This window comes from Pelophylax lessonae, assembly GCF_965119305.1.
Source record: "Pelophylax lessonae genome assembly, chromosome: 2".
In the NCBI taxonomy this organism is placed as follows: Eukaryota; Metazoa; Chordata; class Amphibia; order Anura; family Ranidae; genus Pelophylax; species Pelophylax lessonae.
In genome coordinates, this window is record NC_138769.1 from 187,038,655 (window position 1) to 187,058,007 (window position 19,353).

Below are 19,353 nucleotides of genomic sequence, written 5' to 3' on the forward strand. Positions count from 1 at the left end.
ATGGCTTGTACCTCGCTACAGGACATCAAAGCCAGATGGCAGAACCACTACAAGCAGCAGGGGTAATAGGTATACCAACCATCCAATCAGTAGCATTTCAAGACCAGGGCCACCAGAAAAGTAATTATATTCCCTCTTCTTTTAGCAGGTTTAATTTTTGGTGCTGACAGGACACTTTAATATTTAAAGCCCAAATGATTTTGCTAGCTTCCAAGTTGTTAGTATGTCTTTTTCTTGGGTGTAAAGAAATGTCCTGTAATCTTTCTTTAGCAGCTGTAAAATAGTTTGTTTAGTTTGCCTGAATAGTACAGCTTCTGTTTTTTCGCCTTCCTCTGTATCAACTGCAGGTAATGGATTGTATATATGGGATTGTATGGTTGGGTTTTCTTTACTGTTTTTTTGTTTTTTATTGGTTGAGCCAGATGGACTTGTGTCTTTTTTCAACCTGACTAACCATGTACTTCCCTCCTGTTCTGGACATGAGGGCTGCAGGTTCCATTAAAACCCTTGCTAGTGTTTCTTTGTCCCCCTTTGCGATTAGCCATTCTCAGAATGTTCAGCCACAGGTTGTATGAGCATGGAGGTGAAATGCTGATCTTCAGTCATAGGTTGGGGTAGTGACCTCATTTTATTGCTTAAATGCAACAGAAAACTACAAAAATGAAAAGGAGACAGTTCCCCCTAACAGTCTCCGAAACAGGGGAAAGTGGACTTTCTCGATACCTCAGACTCAATACACAAGGGATAAAATTGAGAAGATGCTTTATTTATACAAAAAAGGTAAAGAATGACATATCTGAACAAATCAGAATAACACAGACAACTTTTAAAATACAAAAAGGGGTATCACAGGTTGGTCTAGCTGTATAATGATTCCACTGATACTTAATATACTCCAGTAAGGAGGTCAGAGGTATAGTGGCTCCTCATTGTATACATGCTCCTCTACATGTTTCGCGGTTGGAAACCGCTTCTTCAGGAGGGACAGGTTTAAGTAGTATCTGAAATATAGTAGCAAATTACAAAGAGTATACAAGACGATATACAGGATCATATGCAAATGTAAATGTAAAAAAATAGCTATACAGGGGGAGGGGGACATTGGTGCTTACCGTACAAGACCAACACAACAGGTTAAAAAAACGGCGGCTCTACCAATGCTTCCCTATACTATTAAATGCATCAGAGAATAGTCAGGTCACCAACTTGACTCTGATGTCTGGCAAGGCTGTGAAATATTCAGAATTCCCATGCACTTCTGCTGACCAGTGACAAGGCAGCAGCAGAGTAAGACCTCATGCATACTTAAGCTCAAAAACGCTGCTTTTACAGTCATTTAAAGTGGTTGTAAAGGCTGTAGGCTGAAACCATCTGTGTACTGCTCCCCTCACAGCCCCAATATGACTCCCTTGAACCCCCTCTCGATCCAGCAATGTGCAAGGGAGCCTCGGCTGTCCCGGTTCTTTCTCTCCTCATTGGCTGAGACAGTAGTAGGGGCCATTGGCTCCCACTGCTGTCAATCACAGCCAGCCAGCCAATTAGAAGAGAGCAGGGGGTGAGAGCGGGGCCGAGCTGTGGCTCAAAGAGTCTTATGAACGCAAAAATTGAGGCTCAGGAGCGAGTACGCACCAGTGCCCCCATAGCAAGCAGCTTGCCCTTGGGGGCACTGGTCAAGAAGGAGGAGCCAGAAGCACCGGTGGAGTGCCCGAGAAGAAGAAGATCAGGGCTGTTCTGTTAAAAATCATTGCACAGAGCAGGTAAGTATGACATATTTTTTATAAAAAAAACCAAAAAAAAACGAACTTATAATATCACTTTAGGCTCCGTTCACATCTAGGCATCCTGACTCAATTCTGCCCGCAATCCCGATTTGCCGAAATTCGCCGGATGCCCTCACAATCCCCGTCACTTACAATGGCACCCAGATCGTAGCGCGATTTTGCCATGATTGTCCCCCGACAAGTCGCTGTAAAATCACGCAAAAAAAATAGTTCCAGAATTTCTTTTGGGTGACAGGCGTCCCGCGATTTTGTTTGCACAATTTTACCGCGATTCATTGGGCGACAATTGCTGCAAAATTGCACCGCAATTGGGGTGCCATTAAGAAGTAATGGCATCACACAAGTCTCTCATGATGTGGATAGCTCAGGTGTGAATGGAGCCTTAAGCTTTTTCTTCCTCTGCCTCTAAACTCTCCTCCATGTTAATCTATGTGTCCACGCACACTATAGGCGTTTACAGGAGTTTGGAGGCAGAAAAAAAAAGGAGAGGTGCTTTTGAGCATAAAAAACACCTGATGCACCTAAACACGTAAGTGCATCTAGACCTGTGTCCAGATGGGCGCTTTTAGCGCTTGAGCTTTTTTTTTTAATTTCAGTGGGCACAATAAATTAATGTTCTGGCCAATTAAATTTTTTAAACACCCTAGCGCTCGACGCTCCTAAAAGTGCTTGAAAAAATGCAGTTTAGGAGATTTTTTGCAGCAGCTTTTCTCCTTCCAGGAGAAAAGCTTTTAGAAGAACCCCAGTATGCATAAGGCCTGAAGGTGGATGAGTGACTGCTCTAACTCACTTTAGGGGTTTGAGGTACTTATCTTTAAAAAGTAGGCTTTTTTTTACAACAGAAGGTAGGGACAAGTTAAGGAACATGAAATGGAGCCTAAAGTTACACTTGATGGCTAAATATAACCATTCATAATATTCCAATGCAATATTTCATCTTTACCTGACTCAATACCGTGTTTCCCCAAAAATAAGACCTACCCTGAAAATAGGACCTACTGTGATTTTCGGGAAGGGCAGCAATATAAGACCTTCCCCAGAAAATAAGCCCTAGTTTAAAGTGTTTGTAAAATCCTAGAATCCCCTCTATTACTGTTTTATATAATATCCAATGCGTGTTTTTCAGTAATATAATTGTGGCAAATACCTTCGGTACAGTGCCGCTCGGCACTCAGCTGACCTCCCGCTGCTCTCCTCTTATCCCAGCTGTCAGCGGGGGATCTTGGCCCCTCCGTCTGCAGTGCTCAGAGCGTGGAAGAGAGCTCCGGCGGGTCACGGAAGTGCCGAGCGGCGCTGTAACGAAGGTATTTGGCACAATTACAATACAGGAACACACACATTGGACATGATATAATACTAATAATAGATTGGATTCATTCAAGGATTTTACAAACCCTTTTACTCGGTTCACATTGGGGATTCCTGACAGGCAGGGAGGGAGAGGGGGGAGAGAAGACATTATCATTACATGATAATTATTACATGATTATTACATTATCATTACATGATAATTATTACATGATTATTACATTATCATTACATGATAAGACCTACCCCAAAAATAAGCCCTACTGTGTCTTTTGTTGCCAAATTAATATAAGACCCGGTCTTATTTTCGGGGAAACATGGGTATATATTTCTATGTAATAAAGTCCTGGTCATAGTAAATACCTAAAAACCTTTTTTTTTAATATAAGAGCTTAAATTAGCCCAAATTTGGATCATAATTTTAATTAAATTATTATACCTTTTTTGGATTGCTAAATTCACGTCACAACATGACAATGCCTATATGAAATTGCTTATTCTTTTGTATCTTTCCCAAATAATAGTCTACACCTGGAAAATATAAATACTATCTATTTATATATAGAATTGCTGAGAAAATATATTTTGGTTTGCAACTTTAAATGTCGGTTCCAGTTTGGCCAGATGATCTTCAAATGCCCTTTCTTATCACTTGTAGTATTTCTCAAATACCTAGCACAAGTTCAAATTAAGTTGACATTTAGGTTTAATAGAGAAATTCCCTCAGAAGAGCAGGGAAATACCAACTGCCAATCACTAAAATATATTCCTTTTTTGTTCAAATTTTAATAAAGAATATTTATCTCAAGGAGAGATTATGTAAAAAAAAAAAAAGTTTTTCTGTAGTAACCACAGAATCTTTTTTTGAAAACGAATGTGTGTTATCATTGCTAAATACAGTATTGGAGACACATTCAGATCACATTCTTCATTTTTCTTTTTATATTTTATTTTTTTATGTTTTATGAACATATGCAGCTATACAGTATAAGCTTCAAACAATGGTCAATAATTTACATGTGTCATTTCTGAAGTTTAACATCAGGTATATATAAAAACACAAATGAATGAAGTTACATATGTGTTTAAAGTCCAACTCTGAGATAACTGTCAAATTTTCAGCTTTAGTAGCTATGTTTATACAAAAATCAGTCACTTAATAGCTATTTAAATTGCTAGGTGCATCATTGGAGAAAAAACAACATACTGTGTACCTGTGATGGAAAGCTAATTTTTTTTTATAGTAAAATCAAAAATTACTTATTTTGTTTACAGGAAAGCTTAGCTTGAAAAAGCTCCACCCACTCTTGATCACATGGCCATAATTTAAATGTACCAAGTGTAAATATCTTAAAATAGAACTTTGGCTTTGCATTAAAAAATATGCACTACTGGACTTAATTGTAACTGCATACATATTCACAGTTTTCTCATAGTCCCTCTGCAAAGTCTTGCAAATACCCAAGGATTTTTCTAGGTAAGATCACCCAATGCAGCTTGCTGTGATGGGAGGACAACGCTGCTTCTCTGCTACTGAATTCAAAGCAGTGTTGTCCTTCACACAGGCCATGGTTGCTCAACCTGTGGCCCTCCATCTGTTGCGGAACTATAAGTCCCATGGGGCATTGCAAGGCTGATAGTAACTTGACAGTTGATAGTTGACTCCCAAAGGCAGAGGCATGATGGGAATTGTAGTTGGGCAACAGCTGGAGGGCCACAATTTGAGCATCCACAACATAGGCTGTAAATACTTGCTCTACAGAGGGATAACAAGATGTGTTGGGTCAAAGGTGTGGTTATCAGCATTGTCATTGCTGACTCAAAAGCCTGCACTGTTATTCAGTGGCTGGTCACACCTAGCCCTGTCCACTGCTTTCTGGATTTGTAGAACTGATTGTTCTGCTGAAACCATCCCACTTTTGGTTGCAGTGTCTGGAAGGGGAGCACAAAAAAAGAGGATTAGGCTAACTCAAGGAAGAAGGTTTTTTTTTTATTTAAAAAGCTCTTGCATCACACAACTGGATTTAAGACCTTCTTAGACTGCTACAACCAGTAAAATAAAAGCTTTACCAGTCCATGCGCAGATCCTGAACTTGAGTTTCCAGGCTGGGGGTTCCTTTAAACGAAACTGAGCTGGTAAGAAAATAGTGGGGCGCTGCAGCTCTTCCAACCCTCCACTGGGTGATGGACCAAAATTGTGCAATAAAAGACAAAGGAAAGAGCGCACAGCCGCCCTAGCAACCACATTGTTGTCATGTCAGGAGATCTCTCCCCTGTGCACCCGATTGTCTGTGTCCTCTGAGCGGTTGTCCGCATTTCATCACGCTTGTGCGGTGCCAGCTGGTCTGGTCACATGCGCACATCGGACGGCTTACCCGGAAGCGGAAGTGTATACCTCCAGATGTTTCGGGTCGGAGGAGGCGGCCAGCAAGTGTAGGACGAGTGGCTGGCGGGACCTGGAGGAGAGCATGGCCTTCTCCCTGGGAACACAGGGAATTGATCTGTCCTGCATGACCTCCACTTACACTTGTGAGTTATGTTTTAAATGGATTTGCATTTATCTAATAAAACAGTGTTATGCAGGGGCGGCTGTGCGCTCTTTTCTTTGTCTTTTATTAGACTGCTACAACAGAGCCTTTAAAGAGAAACCTTCACCTTATCATAAAAATGACAACAAAGGCGCCTTTGGAAATGTTCTGTAAGTGCCGGTTCACACTAACGTGGCACGACTTCGGGGGCGACCTGTGAAGTCGCTTGCACCGCGACTTCGGCGCGACTTGCACAGACTTCATATAATGAATGTCAATGCAAGTCGCTCCGATGTCGCCCCGAAGTAGTACAGGAACTATTTTCTAAGTCGGAGCGACTTGAGAACTATTAGCCTATTATTAGACTATTAGAACTATTATTAGAACGGTTCCCGTAGCACACAATGGACCGCGACTTGTCAGGCTGACCAGTCGCCTGACAAGTCGCGGTAGTGTGAATGGGCACTAATGGTAATCTATAAATGTATGCATATAGATGGGGCCTACACACTGGTGTCTTGACCGCCGCATCCTCGTTTTAGGAACGGCAGTCTGTTTCATGTGAGTTTATGGCCATTTGTTGTTGCAACATGTACATGTCATTTTAAAATATTTTTAATAAATACTACAATATGTAAGCACTCTTTGTCCTGTTTTGGTGAGCATTTATGCAGCGTACCGATCGCTTGGGGATCGAGGGGGTGCTTTCGCAGGCCAGGCCGGATTTTTAGCTCTTCATCGACCTGTTCACAAAGGCTCGTTTTATTTGCTTTCTGGTGAGTGCATCTTATTGGTGAAGGAGGAGCACATCCATACTATTGTCATATTTACGTGAGGTGTACTATTCAATACTGCACTTTCTTCACATCTATCTGGTGAGTGTTCGGACACTCTATACACATTACGGATATCACACTTCATTGTCTGGATTATTGCCTTTTTTTTGCACATTTTGGACTGTTAATCTAATTCACTGTTTATTATAGTGTTTGTATCATTGTGTTAATAGCGCTGCACACACTTTGCATGCATATATATATATAAATAACTGCAGGGTTTTTAATTTTTGTGTGCCTTATTTTTCCTTAGTTCCCCATACTTCTCATAGAGGCCATTTTCACCAAAGGCAGATTAAAGTGTTACTAAAGCCACAACAGTAAAATCAGTCTGTATATGCATTAAAGCATGCTTGTTATACTCACTGTGGAACCTAAGGGGTTAATCCTCTGCATTGTGTATCAAGGCTGTTTGATCCTGTCTCTCTGATCCGCCTCTTCTTTAACTGACTCCAACCCATCTACTGATAGAACAAAGCATTAGAAGTCAGGCTGCACATGCTCAGTTTGTTATGTATTGCTAGAGAGGTTTTTTTTTTTCTTAGGAGAGTGCATGTGATCAGCACTGTCCAGACAGAGGGTCAGGAGAAAATGAAAACTCCTACAAGCTTTGTTCAGACACTGATACAAGTCAAAAGACTGCTCTAACTGCTGATGAGAAAAGGTATTTTGCAGTTTATATTTACTAAAATAATATCATTTCCATGTTCTGTGTACTGTGGGTGACCAGGTATAGTGAATGCAGGGTCCTGGGTTAAGTAACACTTAAATCCATCTCTATTTACTGGAACTCTGCCTAGAAAGTGTGCCAAATGCCAAAGAAGAGAGATACAACCTCTTTCATTTGCTGCTGTTCTTACAGCGTTAACAGGTCAGACACAAGAAAGTAAACTAACTGCATAGTTTGATTGTAGCAGAGAGAATTCAATTCACCAACCTGGCTGTGCTAACAGTTAGGGCTATGTAAATCTCAGGACTGACTGGACAGAAATACAAATGCCATGGTGGACAAAGCAGCTTTCAGATGTATATTAACTGTTTGCCTAGAGTTCAGCTTTGATGTTAAGCTAAACTTCAGATACTTAGAAAATGCTAATGGTACACTACACCTACAGGTATGTAGACTGTCAGTAGCCAGTGAGCTATTGGGTGTCCATTAAAATCATTATTTGCATTGCACTTAACTATGGGATTCCTTTACTTGATCCTAATATGCAAACTCAAGAATCAGGCAGTGTTAATTTCATCAACGTAAATACAACTAAAACTAAAACAATTCAGTTGACTAAAATATGACTAAAACTAAAAAGGGATTTTAGTCAAAAGACAATGACTAAAGCTGAATTGAAATTTGAGGTCACAATTATCACTGGTTAAAATTTGCAACGGCTAAATCTGTGTCAGTAGTGCATGTTCAAACCTTAATACCATAAATAATAACATGTTATTAGATTTTTACTCCAGGAGTATATAATGAGTTTGGAAACTCTAGAGAAATGCTTAAATAATGCATTGCAATTTAACTAAACCCATTCAATTTTAGTAGAGTAAAATGTATTGGAGATTTTATTTGACTAAAATATGACTAAAACTAAAATAATTCAGATGACTAAAATACGACTAAAACAAAAATGGAATTTTAATCAAAAGAATATGACTAAAACTCAATTGAAATATGATGTCACAATTAACACTGGTTCTGTATCACAATGGCTTAATCAATGGCTTAACCTATGTCTGAAGTGCATGTTCAAACCTTAATACCATAAATAATCACATTTTATCAGATGTTTACTCCAGGAGTATATAATTAGTTTGGAAATTCTGGAGAAATGCTTAAATAATGCATTAAAATGTAACTAAACCCATCAGATTTTAGTAAACTAAAATGTACTTGAGATTTTAGTCAACTAAAATATGACTAAAACAATTCAAATGGCTAAAATACGACTAAAATTAAAATGGTATTTTAGTCAAAAGAATATGACTAAAACTAAATCGAAATATGACGCCACAATTAACACTGGTTGTGTATCACAATGGCTTAATCTGTGTCTGTAGTGCATGTTTAGACCTTAATACCATAAATAATAACATGTTATTAGTTTTTTACTCCAGGAGTATATAATTAGTTTGGAAATTCTAGAGAAAAGCTTATATATTATATAATGCATTACAATTTAACTAAACCCATTTAATTTAAGTAGACTAAAATGTACTAGAGATTTTAGTCAACAAAAATACGACTAAAACTAAAACTAAAACAATTCAGGTGACTAAAATACGACTAAAACTAAAATTGCATTTTAATCAAAAGAATATGACTAAAACTCAATTGAAATATGATGTCACAATTAACACTGGCTTAATCTGTGTCTGTAGTGCATTTTCAAACCTTAATACCATAAATAATAACATATTATTCGATTTTTACTCCAGGAGTATATAATTAGTTTGGAAATTCTAGAGAAATGCTTATATAATGCATTACAATTTAACTAAACCCATTTGATTTAAGTAGACTAAAATGTACTGGAGTATTTAGTGGACAAAAATACGACTAAAACTAAAACAATTCAGATGACTAAAATACAACTAAAACTAAAATGGCATTTTAATCAAAAGAATATGACTAAAACTAAATTGAAAAAGGATGGCACAAATAACACTGGCTTAATCTGTGTCTGTAGTGCATATTCAAACCTTAAAACCATAAATAACATATTATTAGATTTTTACTCCAGGAGTATAAAATTAGTTTGGAAATTCTAGAGAAATGCTTATATAATGCATTACAATTTAACTAAACCCATTTGATTTAAGTAGACTAAAACGTACTGGAGATTTTAATGAACACAAATATGACTAAAACTAAAACAATTCAGATGACTAAAATACAACTAAAACTAAAATGGCATTTTAATCAAAAGAATATGACTAAAACTAAATTGAAATTTGTCATCAAAATGAAGACTGGAGTCAGGGTGTGTTATCAGCATGAAGTCATACCAATTAACTAACCAGGCAATCAAACACAGCAAACAACTTTACAGTATGCCTTGTCATCTCCCTTCCATCATTATTCTATGTTGCATCCTTAACTTTTTTTCCTATCACGTGGCAGAGGCAAGGGAACACCAACAAGTGAATTTCTTTTACATAAAGCGTTTTAGTGTTTTTGTTATTATAGTGTAGTTGTGGCTGTTTTATATACAATTTGCTCTGAGCAGAATTATTGGTACAGGGATTACAGCATTGCTGTAGCTCTACCATGTAACTGAATTAAACCGCTGATATTTGATGATGTTGCTGATTTCCTTGCACATATTTATGTGATGTTATACTGATATCGCTGTTTATTATGCATAGGGTTGTGCTGTAAAGTAAAACTGAACATGTGCCAAATGTGCACACAGTGAAAACGCTGATTATCTAAGGTAGGAGCACAAAACTGCCAGAGGTTTAATATTTATATTTGGATCTGTTTATTAAGCAGTATTATAAGGCAAGAAACAACAGTCATACTTTCTCTGAAGTTTAGCAAAATTATTTTTACTGAATATTTTATATAAACAGAAAAATATAGCCACACAAAGCACTCTACTTTGGTACAGATTAAGTGGGCATTTTAGAGCTGATAATATTATTGAAGATCTGAAACCCGATTAATTAAGAGAATCATTAATCCTAAACTCCTAAAGCAAAACTGTGCCTTTATTTTAAACAATTATCTTTCGGTTAAAAATTAACCTCTTACCGACTGCCCGCCGTAGTATTACTGCAGCAGGGCTGCTCGGCTGCGCAAAATCACGTAGTACTACATGATTTGGTGCACAAAGTGTTGGCGGCGCCCGCGCGCCGCCAGAGCCGCGCTCCCGCTGTGATTAGACACAGCGGGAGGCGGGCTGAGGGAGGAGCGGCGGCGATTGCTGCTGCCCTCCCGCGATCGTTGGAGAATCCGAGAGAAGGCCCGCCTGCTTATGTAAACAAAGCAGACGGGTCTTCTGTCAGACAGGCAGGGAGAGATAAGCAAAGCTAAGCTGAAACCGCAATCTCTCTGTGCCTGTCACAGAACCCCCCCCACACGCAGTTAGTAATCACAGTTAGGCATACATTAACCCCTTTGATCACCCCCAGTGTTAACTCCTTCCCTGTCAGTGTCATTTATACAGTAACAGTGCATATTATTTATCACTGATTATTGTAGTAATGTCACTGGTCCCCAAAAAGTGTCAAAAATGTTAGGTAGGGGTCCAATCTGTCTGCCGCAATGTCACAGTCCAGCTAAAAATTGCTGATCGCCACCATTACTAATAAAAACAAAAAACAATAAAAATGACATAAATCTATCCTGTAGTTTGTAAACGCTATAACTTTTGCACAAACCAATTAAAATACGCTTTTTGGGATTTTTTTTTACCAAAAATATGTAGCAGAATACAAATTGGCCTAAACTGATAATAAAATGTGATTTTCTAAATTTTTTTAACGGGAATATTTTATAGCAGAAAGTAAAAAATATGGTGTTTTTTTTTTCAAAACTGTTGCTATTTTTTTGTTTATAGGGCAAAATCTAAAAACTGCAGAGGTGATAAAATACCATCAAAAGAAAGCTCTATTTGTGGGGAAGAAAAGGACATCAATTGTATTTGGGTACAGCGTTGCACGACTGCAAAATTTGTCGTTATAGTAACGCAGTGCCGAATCACAAAAAATGGCCTGGTCATTAAGGGGGTAAAACCTTCCAGAGTTGAAGTGGTTAAAGTGTATGCATAGAGAAACATTTTTGTTTTAATTTTGAATAGAGAAGGGATGGGTTAGAAACCCAGTAAGTTGCTGTCTTACTGGGTAGATCAGTGTTTCTCAACCAGGGATCTCTGGAAGCCTAGGGTCCCTCCTGAGGTTGCTAGGGGTTCCTTTAGTCTTGATAAATGGTTGGTTTCACCTATCAGCTTCACTGACCACCAATAAATTGGGGCAATTGTCCATTAACCACTTAACCATATATACTGCGGCAGGGCGGCCCGGCTGTGCAAAATCTCGTACATGTATGTGATTTTGTGCAGGAGATGTCGGGGCGCACGTACGCCACGGGGCGCCGCTCCCGCTGTAATTGGACCCAGCGGGGCCATTCAGCGGGTTCAGCAGCTGCGATGGCTGCCGGGACCCGCCGAACGAAATACCCTGGAATGTCTACTTTCTAAAAAGGGGTCATTTGGGGGGTATGTGTACTTTCCTGGCATGTTAGTGTCTCAAGAAATGAGATATGCCAGCAGTACATCAGGCATCAGGAGTGATCAGGTGTGATGACAAAACAATGGTCTGCCTATGTACACAAGGCAGACCGCCGTTCTGTCACAGAGAAAGAGAGAGATCTTGTGTTTCAGCTAAGCTGAAACACAGATCTCTCTTTTCCTCTAGTGCATCCACTCCCCCTAGAAAGCACTCCCTAGGAGTACTCTTAACCCCCTGATCACCCCTGGTGTTAAAGAGGAAGTAAACCCTCCTCAGGAAGTTGTACCTATAGGTAAGCCTATATTAAGGCTTACCTATAGGTACTGTAAATATCTCCTAAACATGTACCGTTTAGGAGATATTTACCTTTAATGCAGCCAGTGACGTCACTGGCGCATGCGCTCTGAAGGAACGGCTGATCGTGCCGTTCCTTCAGAGCCCCGTGCCGTGACCGTCGGCTCCCGCGCGCGTGCGCGGGAGTGACGTCACCGCGGCTCCGGCCAATCAGATGGCCGGATGCCGCGATCCCGGAAGACGGGCGACTGAACATGTCGCTCGTCATACAGGTGAGTGAGCGGCACGGCGGGGGCTCGTTCTAAGGTAAGTATTTCATAATGAGCTAATATGCGATGCATACTAGCTCATTATGTGTTTCTCTTGCAGGATGTAAAAAAAAAAAAAAAATTTTAAACGGGTTTACAACCTCTTTAACTCCTTCCCTGCCAGTGTCATTTATACAGTAACAGTGCATTTTTTTTTAGCACTGATCACTGTATTGGTGTCACTGGTCCCCAAAAAGTGTCACTTAGTGTCAGATTTGTCCGCCACAATGTCACGCTAAAAATCGCTGATCGCCACCTTAAAGGCCCGTACACACGATAAGAAAATCTGAAGGGAAATTTCATCCGAGGACCAATCTGCCAATTTTCGGATTGTTAGTATGGTGCTTTCAACAGCCGACTCCGACTTTTGGGCCGACAAAATCCTGATGTGCAGGCTATATAATTTTTGTCGTCCAAAAAAACAACGTCCGATTTTCGTCTCATTAGTACAGATTTCGACGGAAAAAAATCTTAAGAGCAAGACTAGGCATGCTCAGAGACGAAAGAACACATCCAAAGCAATCCAACACATGACATCACTTCTGAAGTAGAATTCTGTCGTACGGGAAAATTCGTATGAAAATAACCTCTTTACTTTCCACATCAGACTAGCATGCCACAAAAAACGGACGACAGATCGTTCGATAATCTGATCGTGTATACGGGGCTTTACTAGTAAAAACAAAACAAAAAAATAAAAAAGTCCATAAATACATCCCCTAGTTTGTAGACACTATAACTTTTGTGCAAACCAATCAATATTCATTTATTTTAATTTTTTACCAAAAATATGTAGTGCAGTTTTATATGGCTTTTCTCAACTACCAGTTTTACTGGACAGCTTGTTCTGCATTTAAATGAGAATAAAAATATAAAAAAAAGCAATTCATAAGCCTAAAAATATCATACAAATATTAACCCCATACAGGTATTAGTATACTTTTCTTAACAATGGTGCTTTATTCATCTTGCTGGGATGGATAGAAGAATGAAGAGCAAGAGAAAGGACAAAATGAAGTACTTCAGTTCCCAAGGGGAAAATGCTAATTCATGCTTGCTTTATTGCTGGTCATATATCTGTAGGCTTAGATAAGCCTTTCCCATCCTTTCTACCCTCGAGGAATCCTTGAATTAATTTTCTAGATCCCTGGGAACCCTCTTCTAAAAATGAATATACCTACAGCTCCTGGAGCAATAGCATGATCAATAATTTGAAGAAAATTGTAAATAAAATAATAAATAATATTGCTTTACCTAGTGTACTGTACAAATATTTTCAATAATATTTTTAAAATATAAAATGACTGCAAAAGGAAATGCAAACAGTAAAAAAAGTTAATATTTGTATGAAAATATTAGGCTTATGAATTCCTTTTTATGTCCAATGTTTTTTTTGATATTTTTATTCAGATTTAAATGCAGGTCAAGCTGTCCAGTAAAATTTGCCTAAACTATTAGGCCCCTTTCACACTATCCGTCCGTCGGACGGATTCCGTTTTTCTCAGCGGGGGATCGAGCCGCCGATCCCCCACTGAGCAGCAGGAGGACAGCTGTGTCTCCACGCTGTGTGCGGAGACACAGCTGTCAGTTCCCCATGCATCTCTATGGGGGAAATCGAATGGGAATGGACCGTCGATCCGTTCTCATCCGATCCCATCCGATCCGCTGGACAGATGGAAAATAGGGTTTCCATCCGTCCAGATTTGACGGATTGGGTCGGATGTCAGCGGACATGTCTCCGCTGCCATCCGATGCCCCATAGGAATGCATGGGGGGACCGTTCAGATCCACCAAAAAAATTGACAGGCGGATCTGAACGGTCCGTCTGTGTAAAAGGGGCCCTTATGGTAAATTGTGTTTAAAAAAAATAAAAACCATTGCCTTAACTGCTTAAAAGGTGTTAGCTCAAGTTGGGCTTTAGTTTATGTTTGTTATGCATATTGTGCTAGTATGCATCGCATTCTAGCACTGTTGGAGGCCGCATCCTTCTTCAGCTGCCTTCCTTCCTGGTTTGCAGACTTCGGCCATGCTACTGGCTGTGAGCCGCTTGATGTCACGCCCGTGCATGCATGCGGAAGCCGCCGGTCACGGCACAGGGCTCTGAAGAAACGGAACAGGCGGCCACTTCATCAGAGCGCATGTGCCGATGACATCATCGGCTGCATGAAATGCAAATATCTCCTAAATGGTGCAAGTTTAGGAGATGTATACAGTACCTATAGGTAAGCCTTATTAAAGGCTTACCTTTAGGTAAAAGTTATAAGAGTGGGTTTACAACCTCTTTAAGTCTGTTTAGAATTGCAAGTCTATCTCTCCATAGGGTGACAACCTTGTTCTGCGGTTTCACTGCAGAATTAACAGCATTGTCACCCAGTTAAAGGAAGTAAAATCTATGTTTCAGGTGAACTCAATAAAATTTGGTTGACTAAACAGAAGGATGGCTATAAGGACTGTATAGTGTATGCAACAAGCCCAAAGCAATATGCCACCATGCCCAATAGTGTGATATATTTATAATAGTGTTTGCTCCAAAAATTGGTGCAAAACTATACACTTAAAAGAAAAAATAGCCAATAATTTATTTTACTGTATTCCTAATAACAATTCTACTTCAGTTTCTGTTCCACTTTCTCTTTTTGGTGGAATACCCATTGCTAAGTCTAGTGTTGATCTTTATTCTTCTCAGGATAAGTGCTGGATGAATGTCTGCCTGCTAAGCAATCTACCAAACCTATGTTGTGCTTGCAGTCATTAGACATAATTTAATTCAGTATTTGAAATTAGAGTGCTATTAATATGTTTGATTTACCAAAAACAAATGTAAAAAAAGGAAATCATGTTGTTTTTGAAACACCATATTTTCTGTTGTACAATGGGTCTGTAAAACTCATTAAAGTGTGCATTTCATTAACACTGTCTTCTTGCATTTTAAGACTATGAAATAGGAAGTACCAAAAGGCTTTGTGTTAAAAACAAATCCACTGTTAGTATTGTTGGGAAAGTAGAATGACATATGAATAATGCATGGACTACATCTGGCCTGGTGCTGCTTCTCCATTCCTTGTTGGTTACTGTTCTTTCTGATCAGTGCGCTGGGGACAGACTAAATTTTATTATGGATTTCAATAAGAGTGTGTTTTGGAAGGCTTAAATGTGTAAGTGTTAAAGGAAAAATGCCTTTTTATGATAAAAGAAATATGAAAAGCTATGTTTCATCTCTTAACCTAAAAACTCCTAAAGGGGAGTAGAAGCAGAGGCACCCCCTCCGAATACCTAAAGTACATTCAGAGATACAGTAGAGTGCAGAAGTGAAACCAAGATCTACTCACTATCAAAGCAGCAATCTCCTTGCTAGATGTTGTGTTGGGCGACCATGCTTCGGGGCAGGAGGAGGTCGCCCTGTTCAACATCCCAGCTAGTGTTATAGGGCAACTTGGAAGATGGGAGAAAGTAGTGCCCATTTTTTGTCCCATCAGGAGCTGAATAATGTAAAAAAATGATAATTGTTCTTTAAAGCAAACTTGAGCATGGGACTTGCAGGGCAGAACAAGAGGTATATGCTTTAATATCCCCCTCCTCAGCCACATATACCTTTTCTTCACACCTGTAATTTTCCCTTAAGCCACTGGAAGCAAGTATTATGGTATGATCTAGCATGTAACTCTCTTTCCTACAGTGCAGGTGCTTGATAATTGGCTTGGGGATGTTACAGGGGGAACGGGGGATGTTAGGGGTATGGGGAAAGTGTGGAAAGAATCCCTGTTTGCTGCTCTAGTTGGAGCTAACACAAGGGCTTGCATCTAGCAGTTAAACAGAGGGGTGAAGGAATAAAAATAATAATAAATAAAAATAAAGAAAATGTGAATATATTTTGCTGGAAGGAAGGTCATCAAAGACAACCTATTGTTTTGCCTGCATGGACAAAGCAAAGTATTGTTTCAAGGCTGTTTTAAAGGGTTAAATGTTAGGGTTAAGGAGGCCATAGATGGATTGAATCTTAGCTGGTTGAGCAGGGACTGGCCAATATTTGATCCATCTATGGGCAGGCTAATTGTACCCAAGTCAATTCATTGATCAGCATAAGTACAACCAGCATATCAGAGTTTTAGAATGCGATTATTGCCAATGGCTATAGCAACTAGCAGTATTCAATTTGTTCTGTTGGTGGGGGGGGGGGGTAATAGTGTGGGAGAACATAGTAGCTCAGCCAGGGGGATTCACCCATTAACACTGAACCTTTGGTTTCAGGAAAGAAAATTACATAATCTATGGCTGGCCTTAGGGAGAGGGCTACATGCTTAATTTTTTGGGTTAATTCTTGGGGGGATTGAGTGTTAAGGGCTCTTCCAAGAGGATAGGCAAGTGTTCAGATAGTAGATGGTTAGGTGTTAGGGGGTGCATTAATATGTGAGACAATTACCTGTGGTCCTTCTTTCTCTCTGCTATGGCCTCTTTAAAATATCAAGCCCTGTTATTGGTATATTTAACTCACGTAGAGTATCCTTCACCTGACCCCGTACAGTGTGTGCTGAAATTTCTATAATGGAGTTGCTATGCTTCCTGCCAATTTTTTGAAGGGCACCAACGGGAAAGAGAACGCTTTGTAATATTCACCAGTGGATGACTTTTCAGTGTGATTACTAAAGGCAAAAGAAAGGTGAACAGAACTACAGATAAATCAATTTTATCCAGAATCCCTGTAAGTGGGCGATAGCTGCAGATCCCCAAACTGCCAGCAAACCACTCTGTTCAGGAATGTCAACTGGTAAAGAGGTTCAGAGTACCACTTACCATGTACCAGTTTATTTCTGCTTTAGGGGAGCACATACACTAGGATATGCAGTTGCCCTGCCCTCAGTTTTTAAATAGAATGGTTATAGTGAAGTATTAATAATTCATATAAAGGCAATTATATAATGATATTCACAAAGCATGCCATGGTGCTTGTCTATTCACAATCAATACAACATTCTGATTTAGGCCTTAAGTAATATTAATAAATATAATATCCCCGCCCATATTTTAGAAACCCACTCTATATGTTATGTGTTCCTATTCACACAGCATACTTAATACTTAAATTTTTTTTTTTTTTTTTTTTTAATTCCTACCTTTCTCATTTTTTCAGAGCAGGATTATATGCAGTATTCTATAGGGCAGATTGTATTGTTCAGAATAACTTGAAATATGCTTTTATAGGGAGATTTTAGGGAAAAACTGGACTGAAGGTGCATAAGCATACAATTAGATGTACCACCCAAGCTTTGATATTTGAAATCCTTTGTTAGGACAGACAGTGTACGCATCTAGTTTGCCACTGAAGATATGCCTGCACGGTCCAGGCAAGGTTCATTATGGTACGTCAGGGATCCTCAAACTACGGCCCTCCAGCAGTTATGGAACTACACATCCCATGAGGCTTTGTAAAACTCTGACATTCACAGACATGACAAGGCATGATGGGAATTGTAGTTCCTGAACAACTGGAGGGCCATCGTTTGAAGACCCCTGGTATACGTGAATCCCCATCCTCTTCCTCAACATTTCTTTAAAGGGGAAATCTAAGTAGTATTTTTAAGTTTTTCAGAGCAAGTAAAAGGAAAAGCAGCATTTTTTTTTTAAGTTATGTTATATCAATGAAATTGTCAAAAATATAAAAGGAGGTGTTATTTATTTATTTATTTTTTTTATTTTTTTCAATTTAAATTTTTGTATTAAAGTATCAAAAGTATAACAAATTATTCATAAGTAGGCGTTATTTTGATTAGGCTAAAAAAAAAGTGGAAAAACACTTTAAGAGTTCAGAAGGCTTGCACTCCATTCATTCAAATGACTTTAGCTGTTCCCTTCTGACAGACCAATTAAAACCAGATTAACCACTTGCCGACCGCCGCACGACTATCTACGTCGGCGGTCAGCCCCTCACAGGCAAACTAACGTAGGGCTACGTTGCTTGCTTGTGAGGGTCTAGGGAGCGAGCGCGCGCCCCCGGAGGCGCGCTCCCGCTCCCGCGTGGTCACGGACCCCCCCGCGCGTGTGACCAGCGGACCTGATGTCCGCCGGCCACTCGGCGATCGGCGGGGGAGAGGGAGAATGTCAGGCAGCTTGTGTAAACAAACTGCCTGTCATTCTCCTCGCTGCAAAGACACTGATCACTCGGATCTAGTATGTAGATCCGTTGATCAGTGTCCTTACAGCTAGAGCCACAGCCAATCACAGTAGAAACCATGCCCCTAGGGACACACACAGCCCCTCCCTTCCAAATAAAGTTAACCCCTTCACTACCAGTGTATTTTTACAGTAACAGTGCATATGTATAGCACTGATTACTGTAGAAATGTCACTGGTAACCCCAAAAGTGTCAAAAATGTCAGTCAAGGGTCCGATCTGTCCGCCGCAATGTCGCAGTACCGCAAAAAAAAAATCGCAGATCGCCGCCATTACGCGTTAAAAAAAAAACAACAAAAATGACAAAAATCTTTCCCTTTGTTAGTAAACGCGATAACTTTTGCGCAAACCAATCAAAATACGCTTTTTGCGATTTTTTTTACCAAACATAGGTAGCATAAAACAAATTGGCCGAAAATTTTTAAAAATTTTGATTTTTACATTTTTTTGGGGGGGAATTTCATATAAAAAAAATGTGAAAAATATTGCTATTTTTGCAAAATTGACGCTCTTTTTTTGTTTATAGCGCGTGATCAAAAAATCGCACAGGTGATCAAATACCACCAAAAGAAAGCTCTGTTTGTGGGAAAAAAAGGACATCAAATTTGTTTAGGTACAGCGTCGCACGACCGCGCAATTGTCCGTTAAAGTCACGCAGTGCCGAATCGCAAAATACCCCCTGGTCGGAATGGGGGTAAAATCTTCCGGGGCTTAAGTGGTTAAAGGGTTTATGTGGGTCACTAGTGGAGTTGATATTCAGAAATTTGCTTATCACGGGCTATAGTCACAACTTATGTGGCATTCATAAAGGAGTTGACAATTCTTTTTATGAAAATGCAGGTTGACAGAGAAGCTGTTACAATAGATTACTAACAATTGCTAATGATTGTTTTGC

At 39.5% G+C, this 19,353-nt stretch overlaps 1 protein-coding gene across 1 annotated transcript in view; it reads right to left on the minus strand.

Moving 5' to 3' along the window:
- The window catches only part of DHRSX (dehydrogenase/reductase X-linked), a 766,480-nt gene that overhangs the window by 693,798 nt on the left and 53,329 nt on the right, over positions 1-19,353 (minus strand). The gene's annotated exons all lie outside the window — the stretch shown is intronic.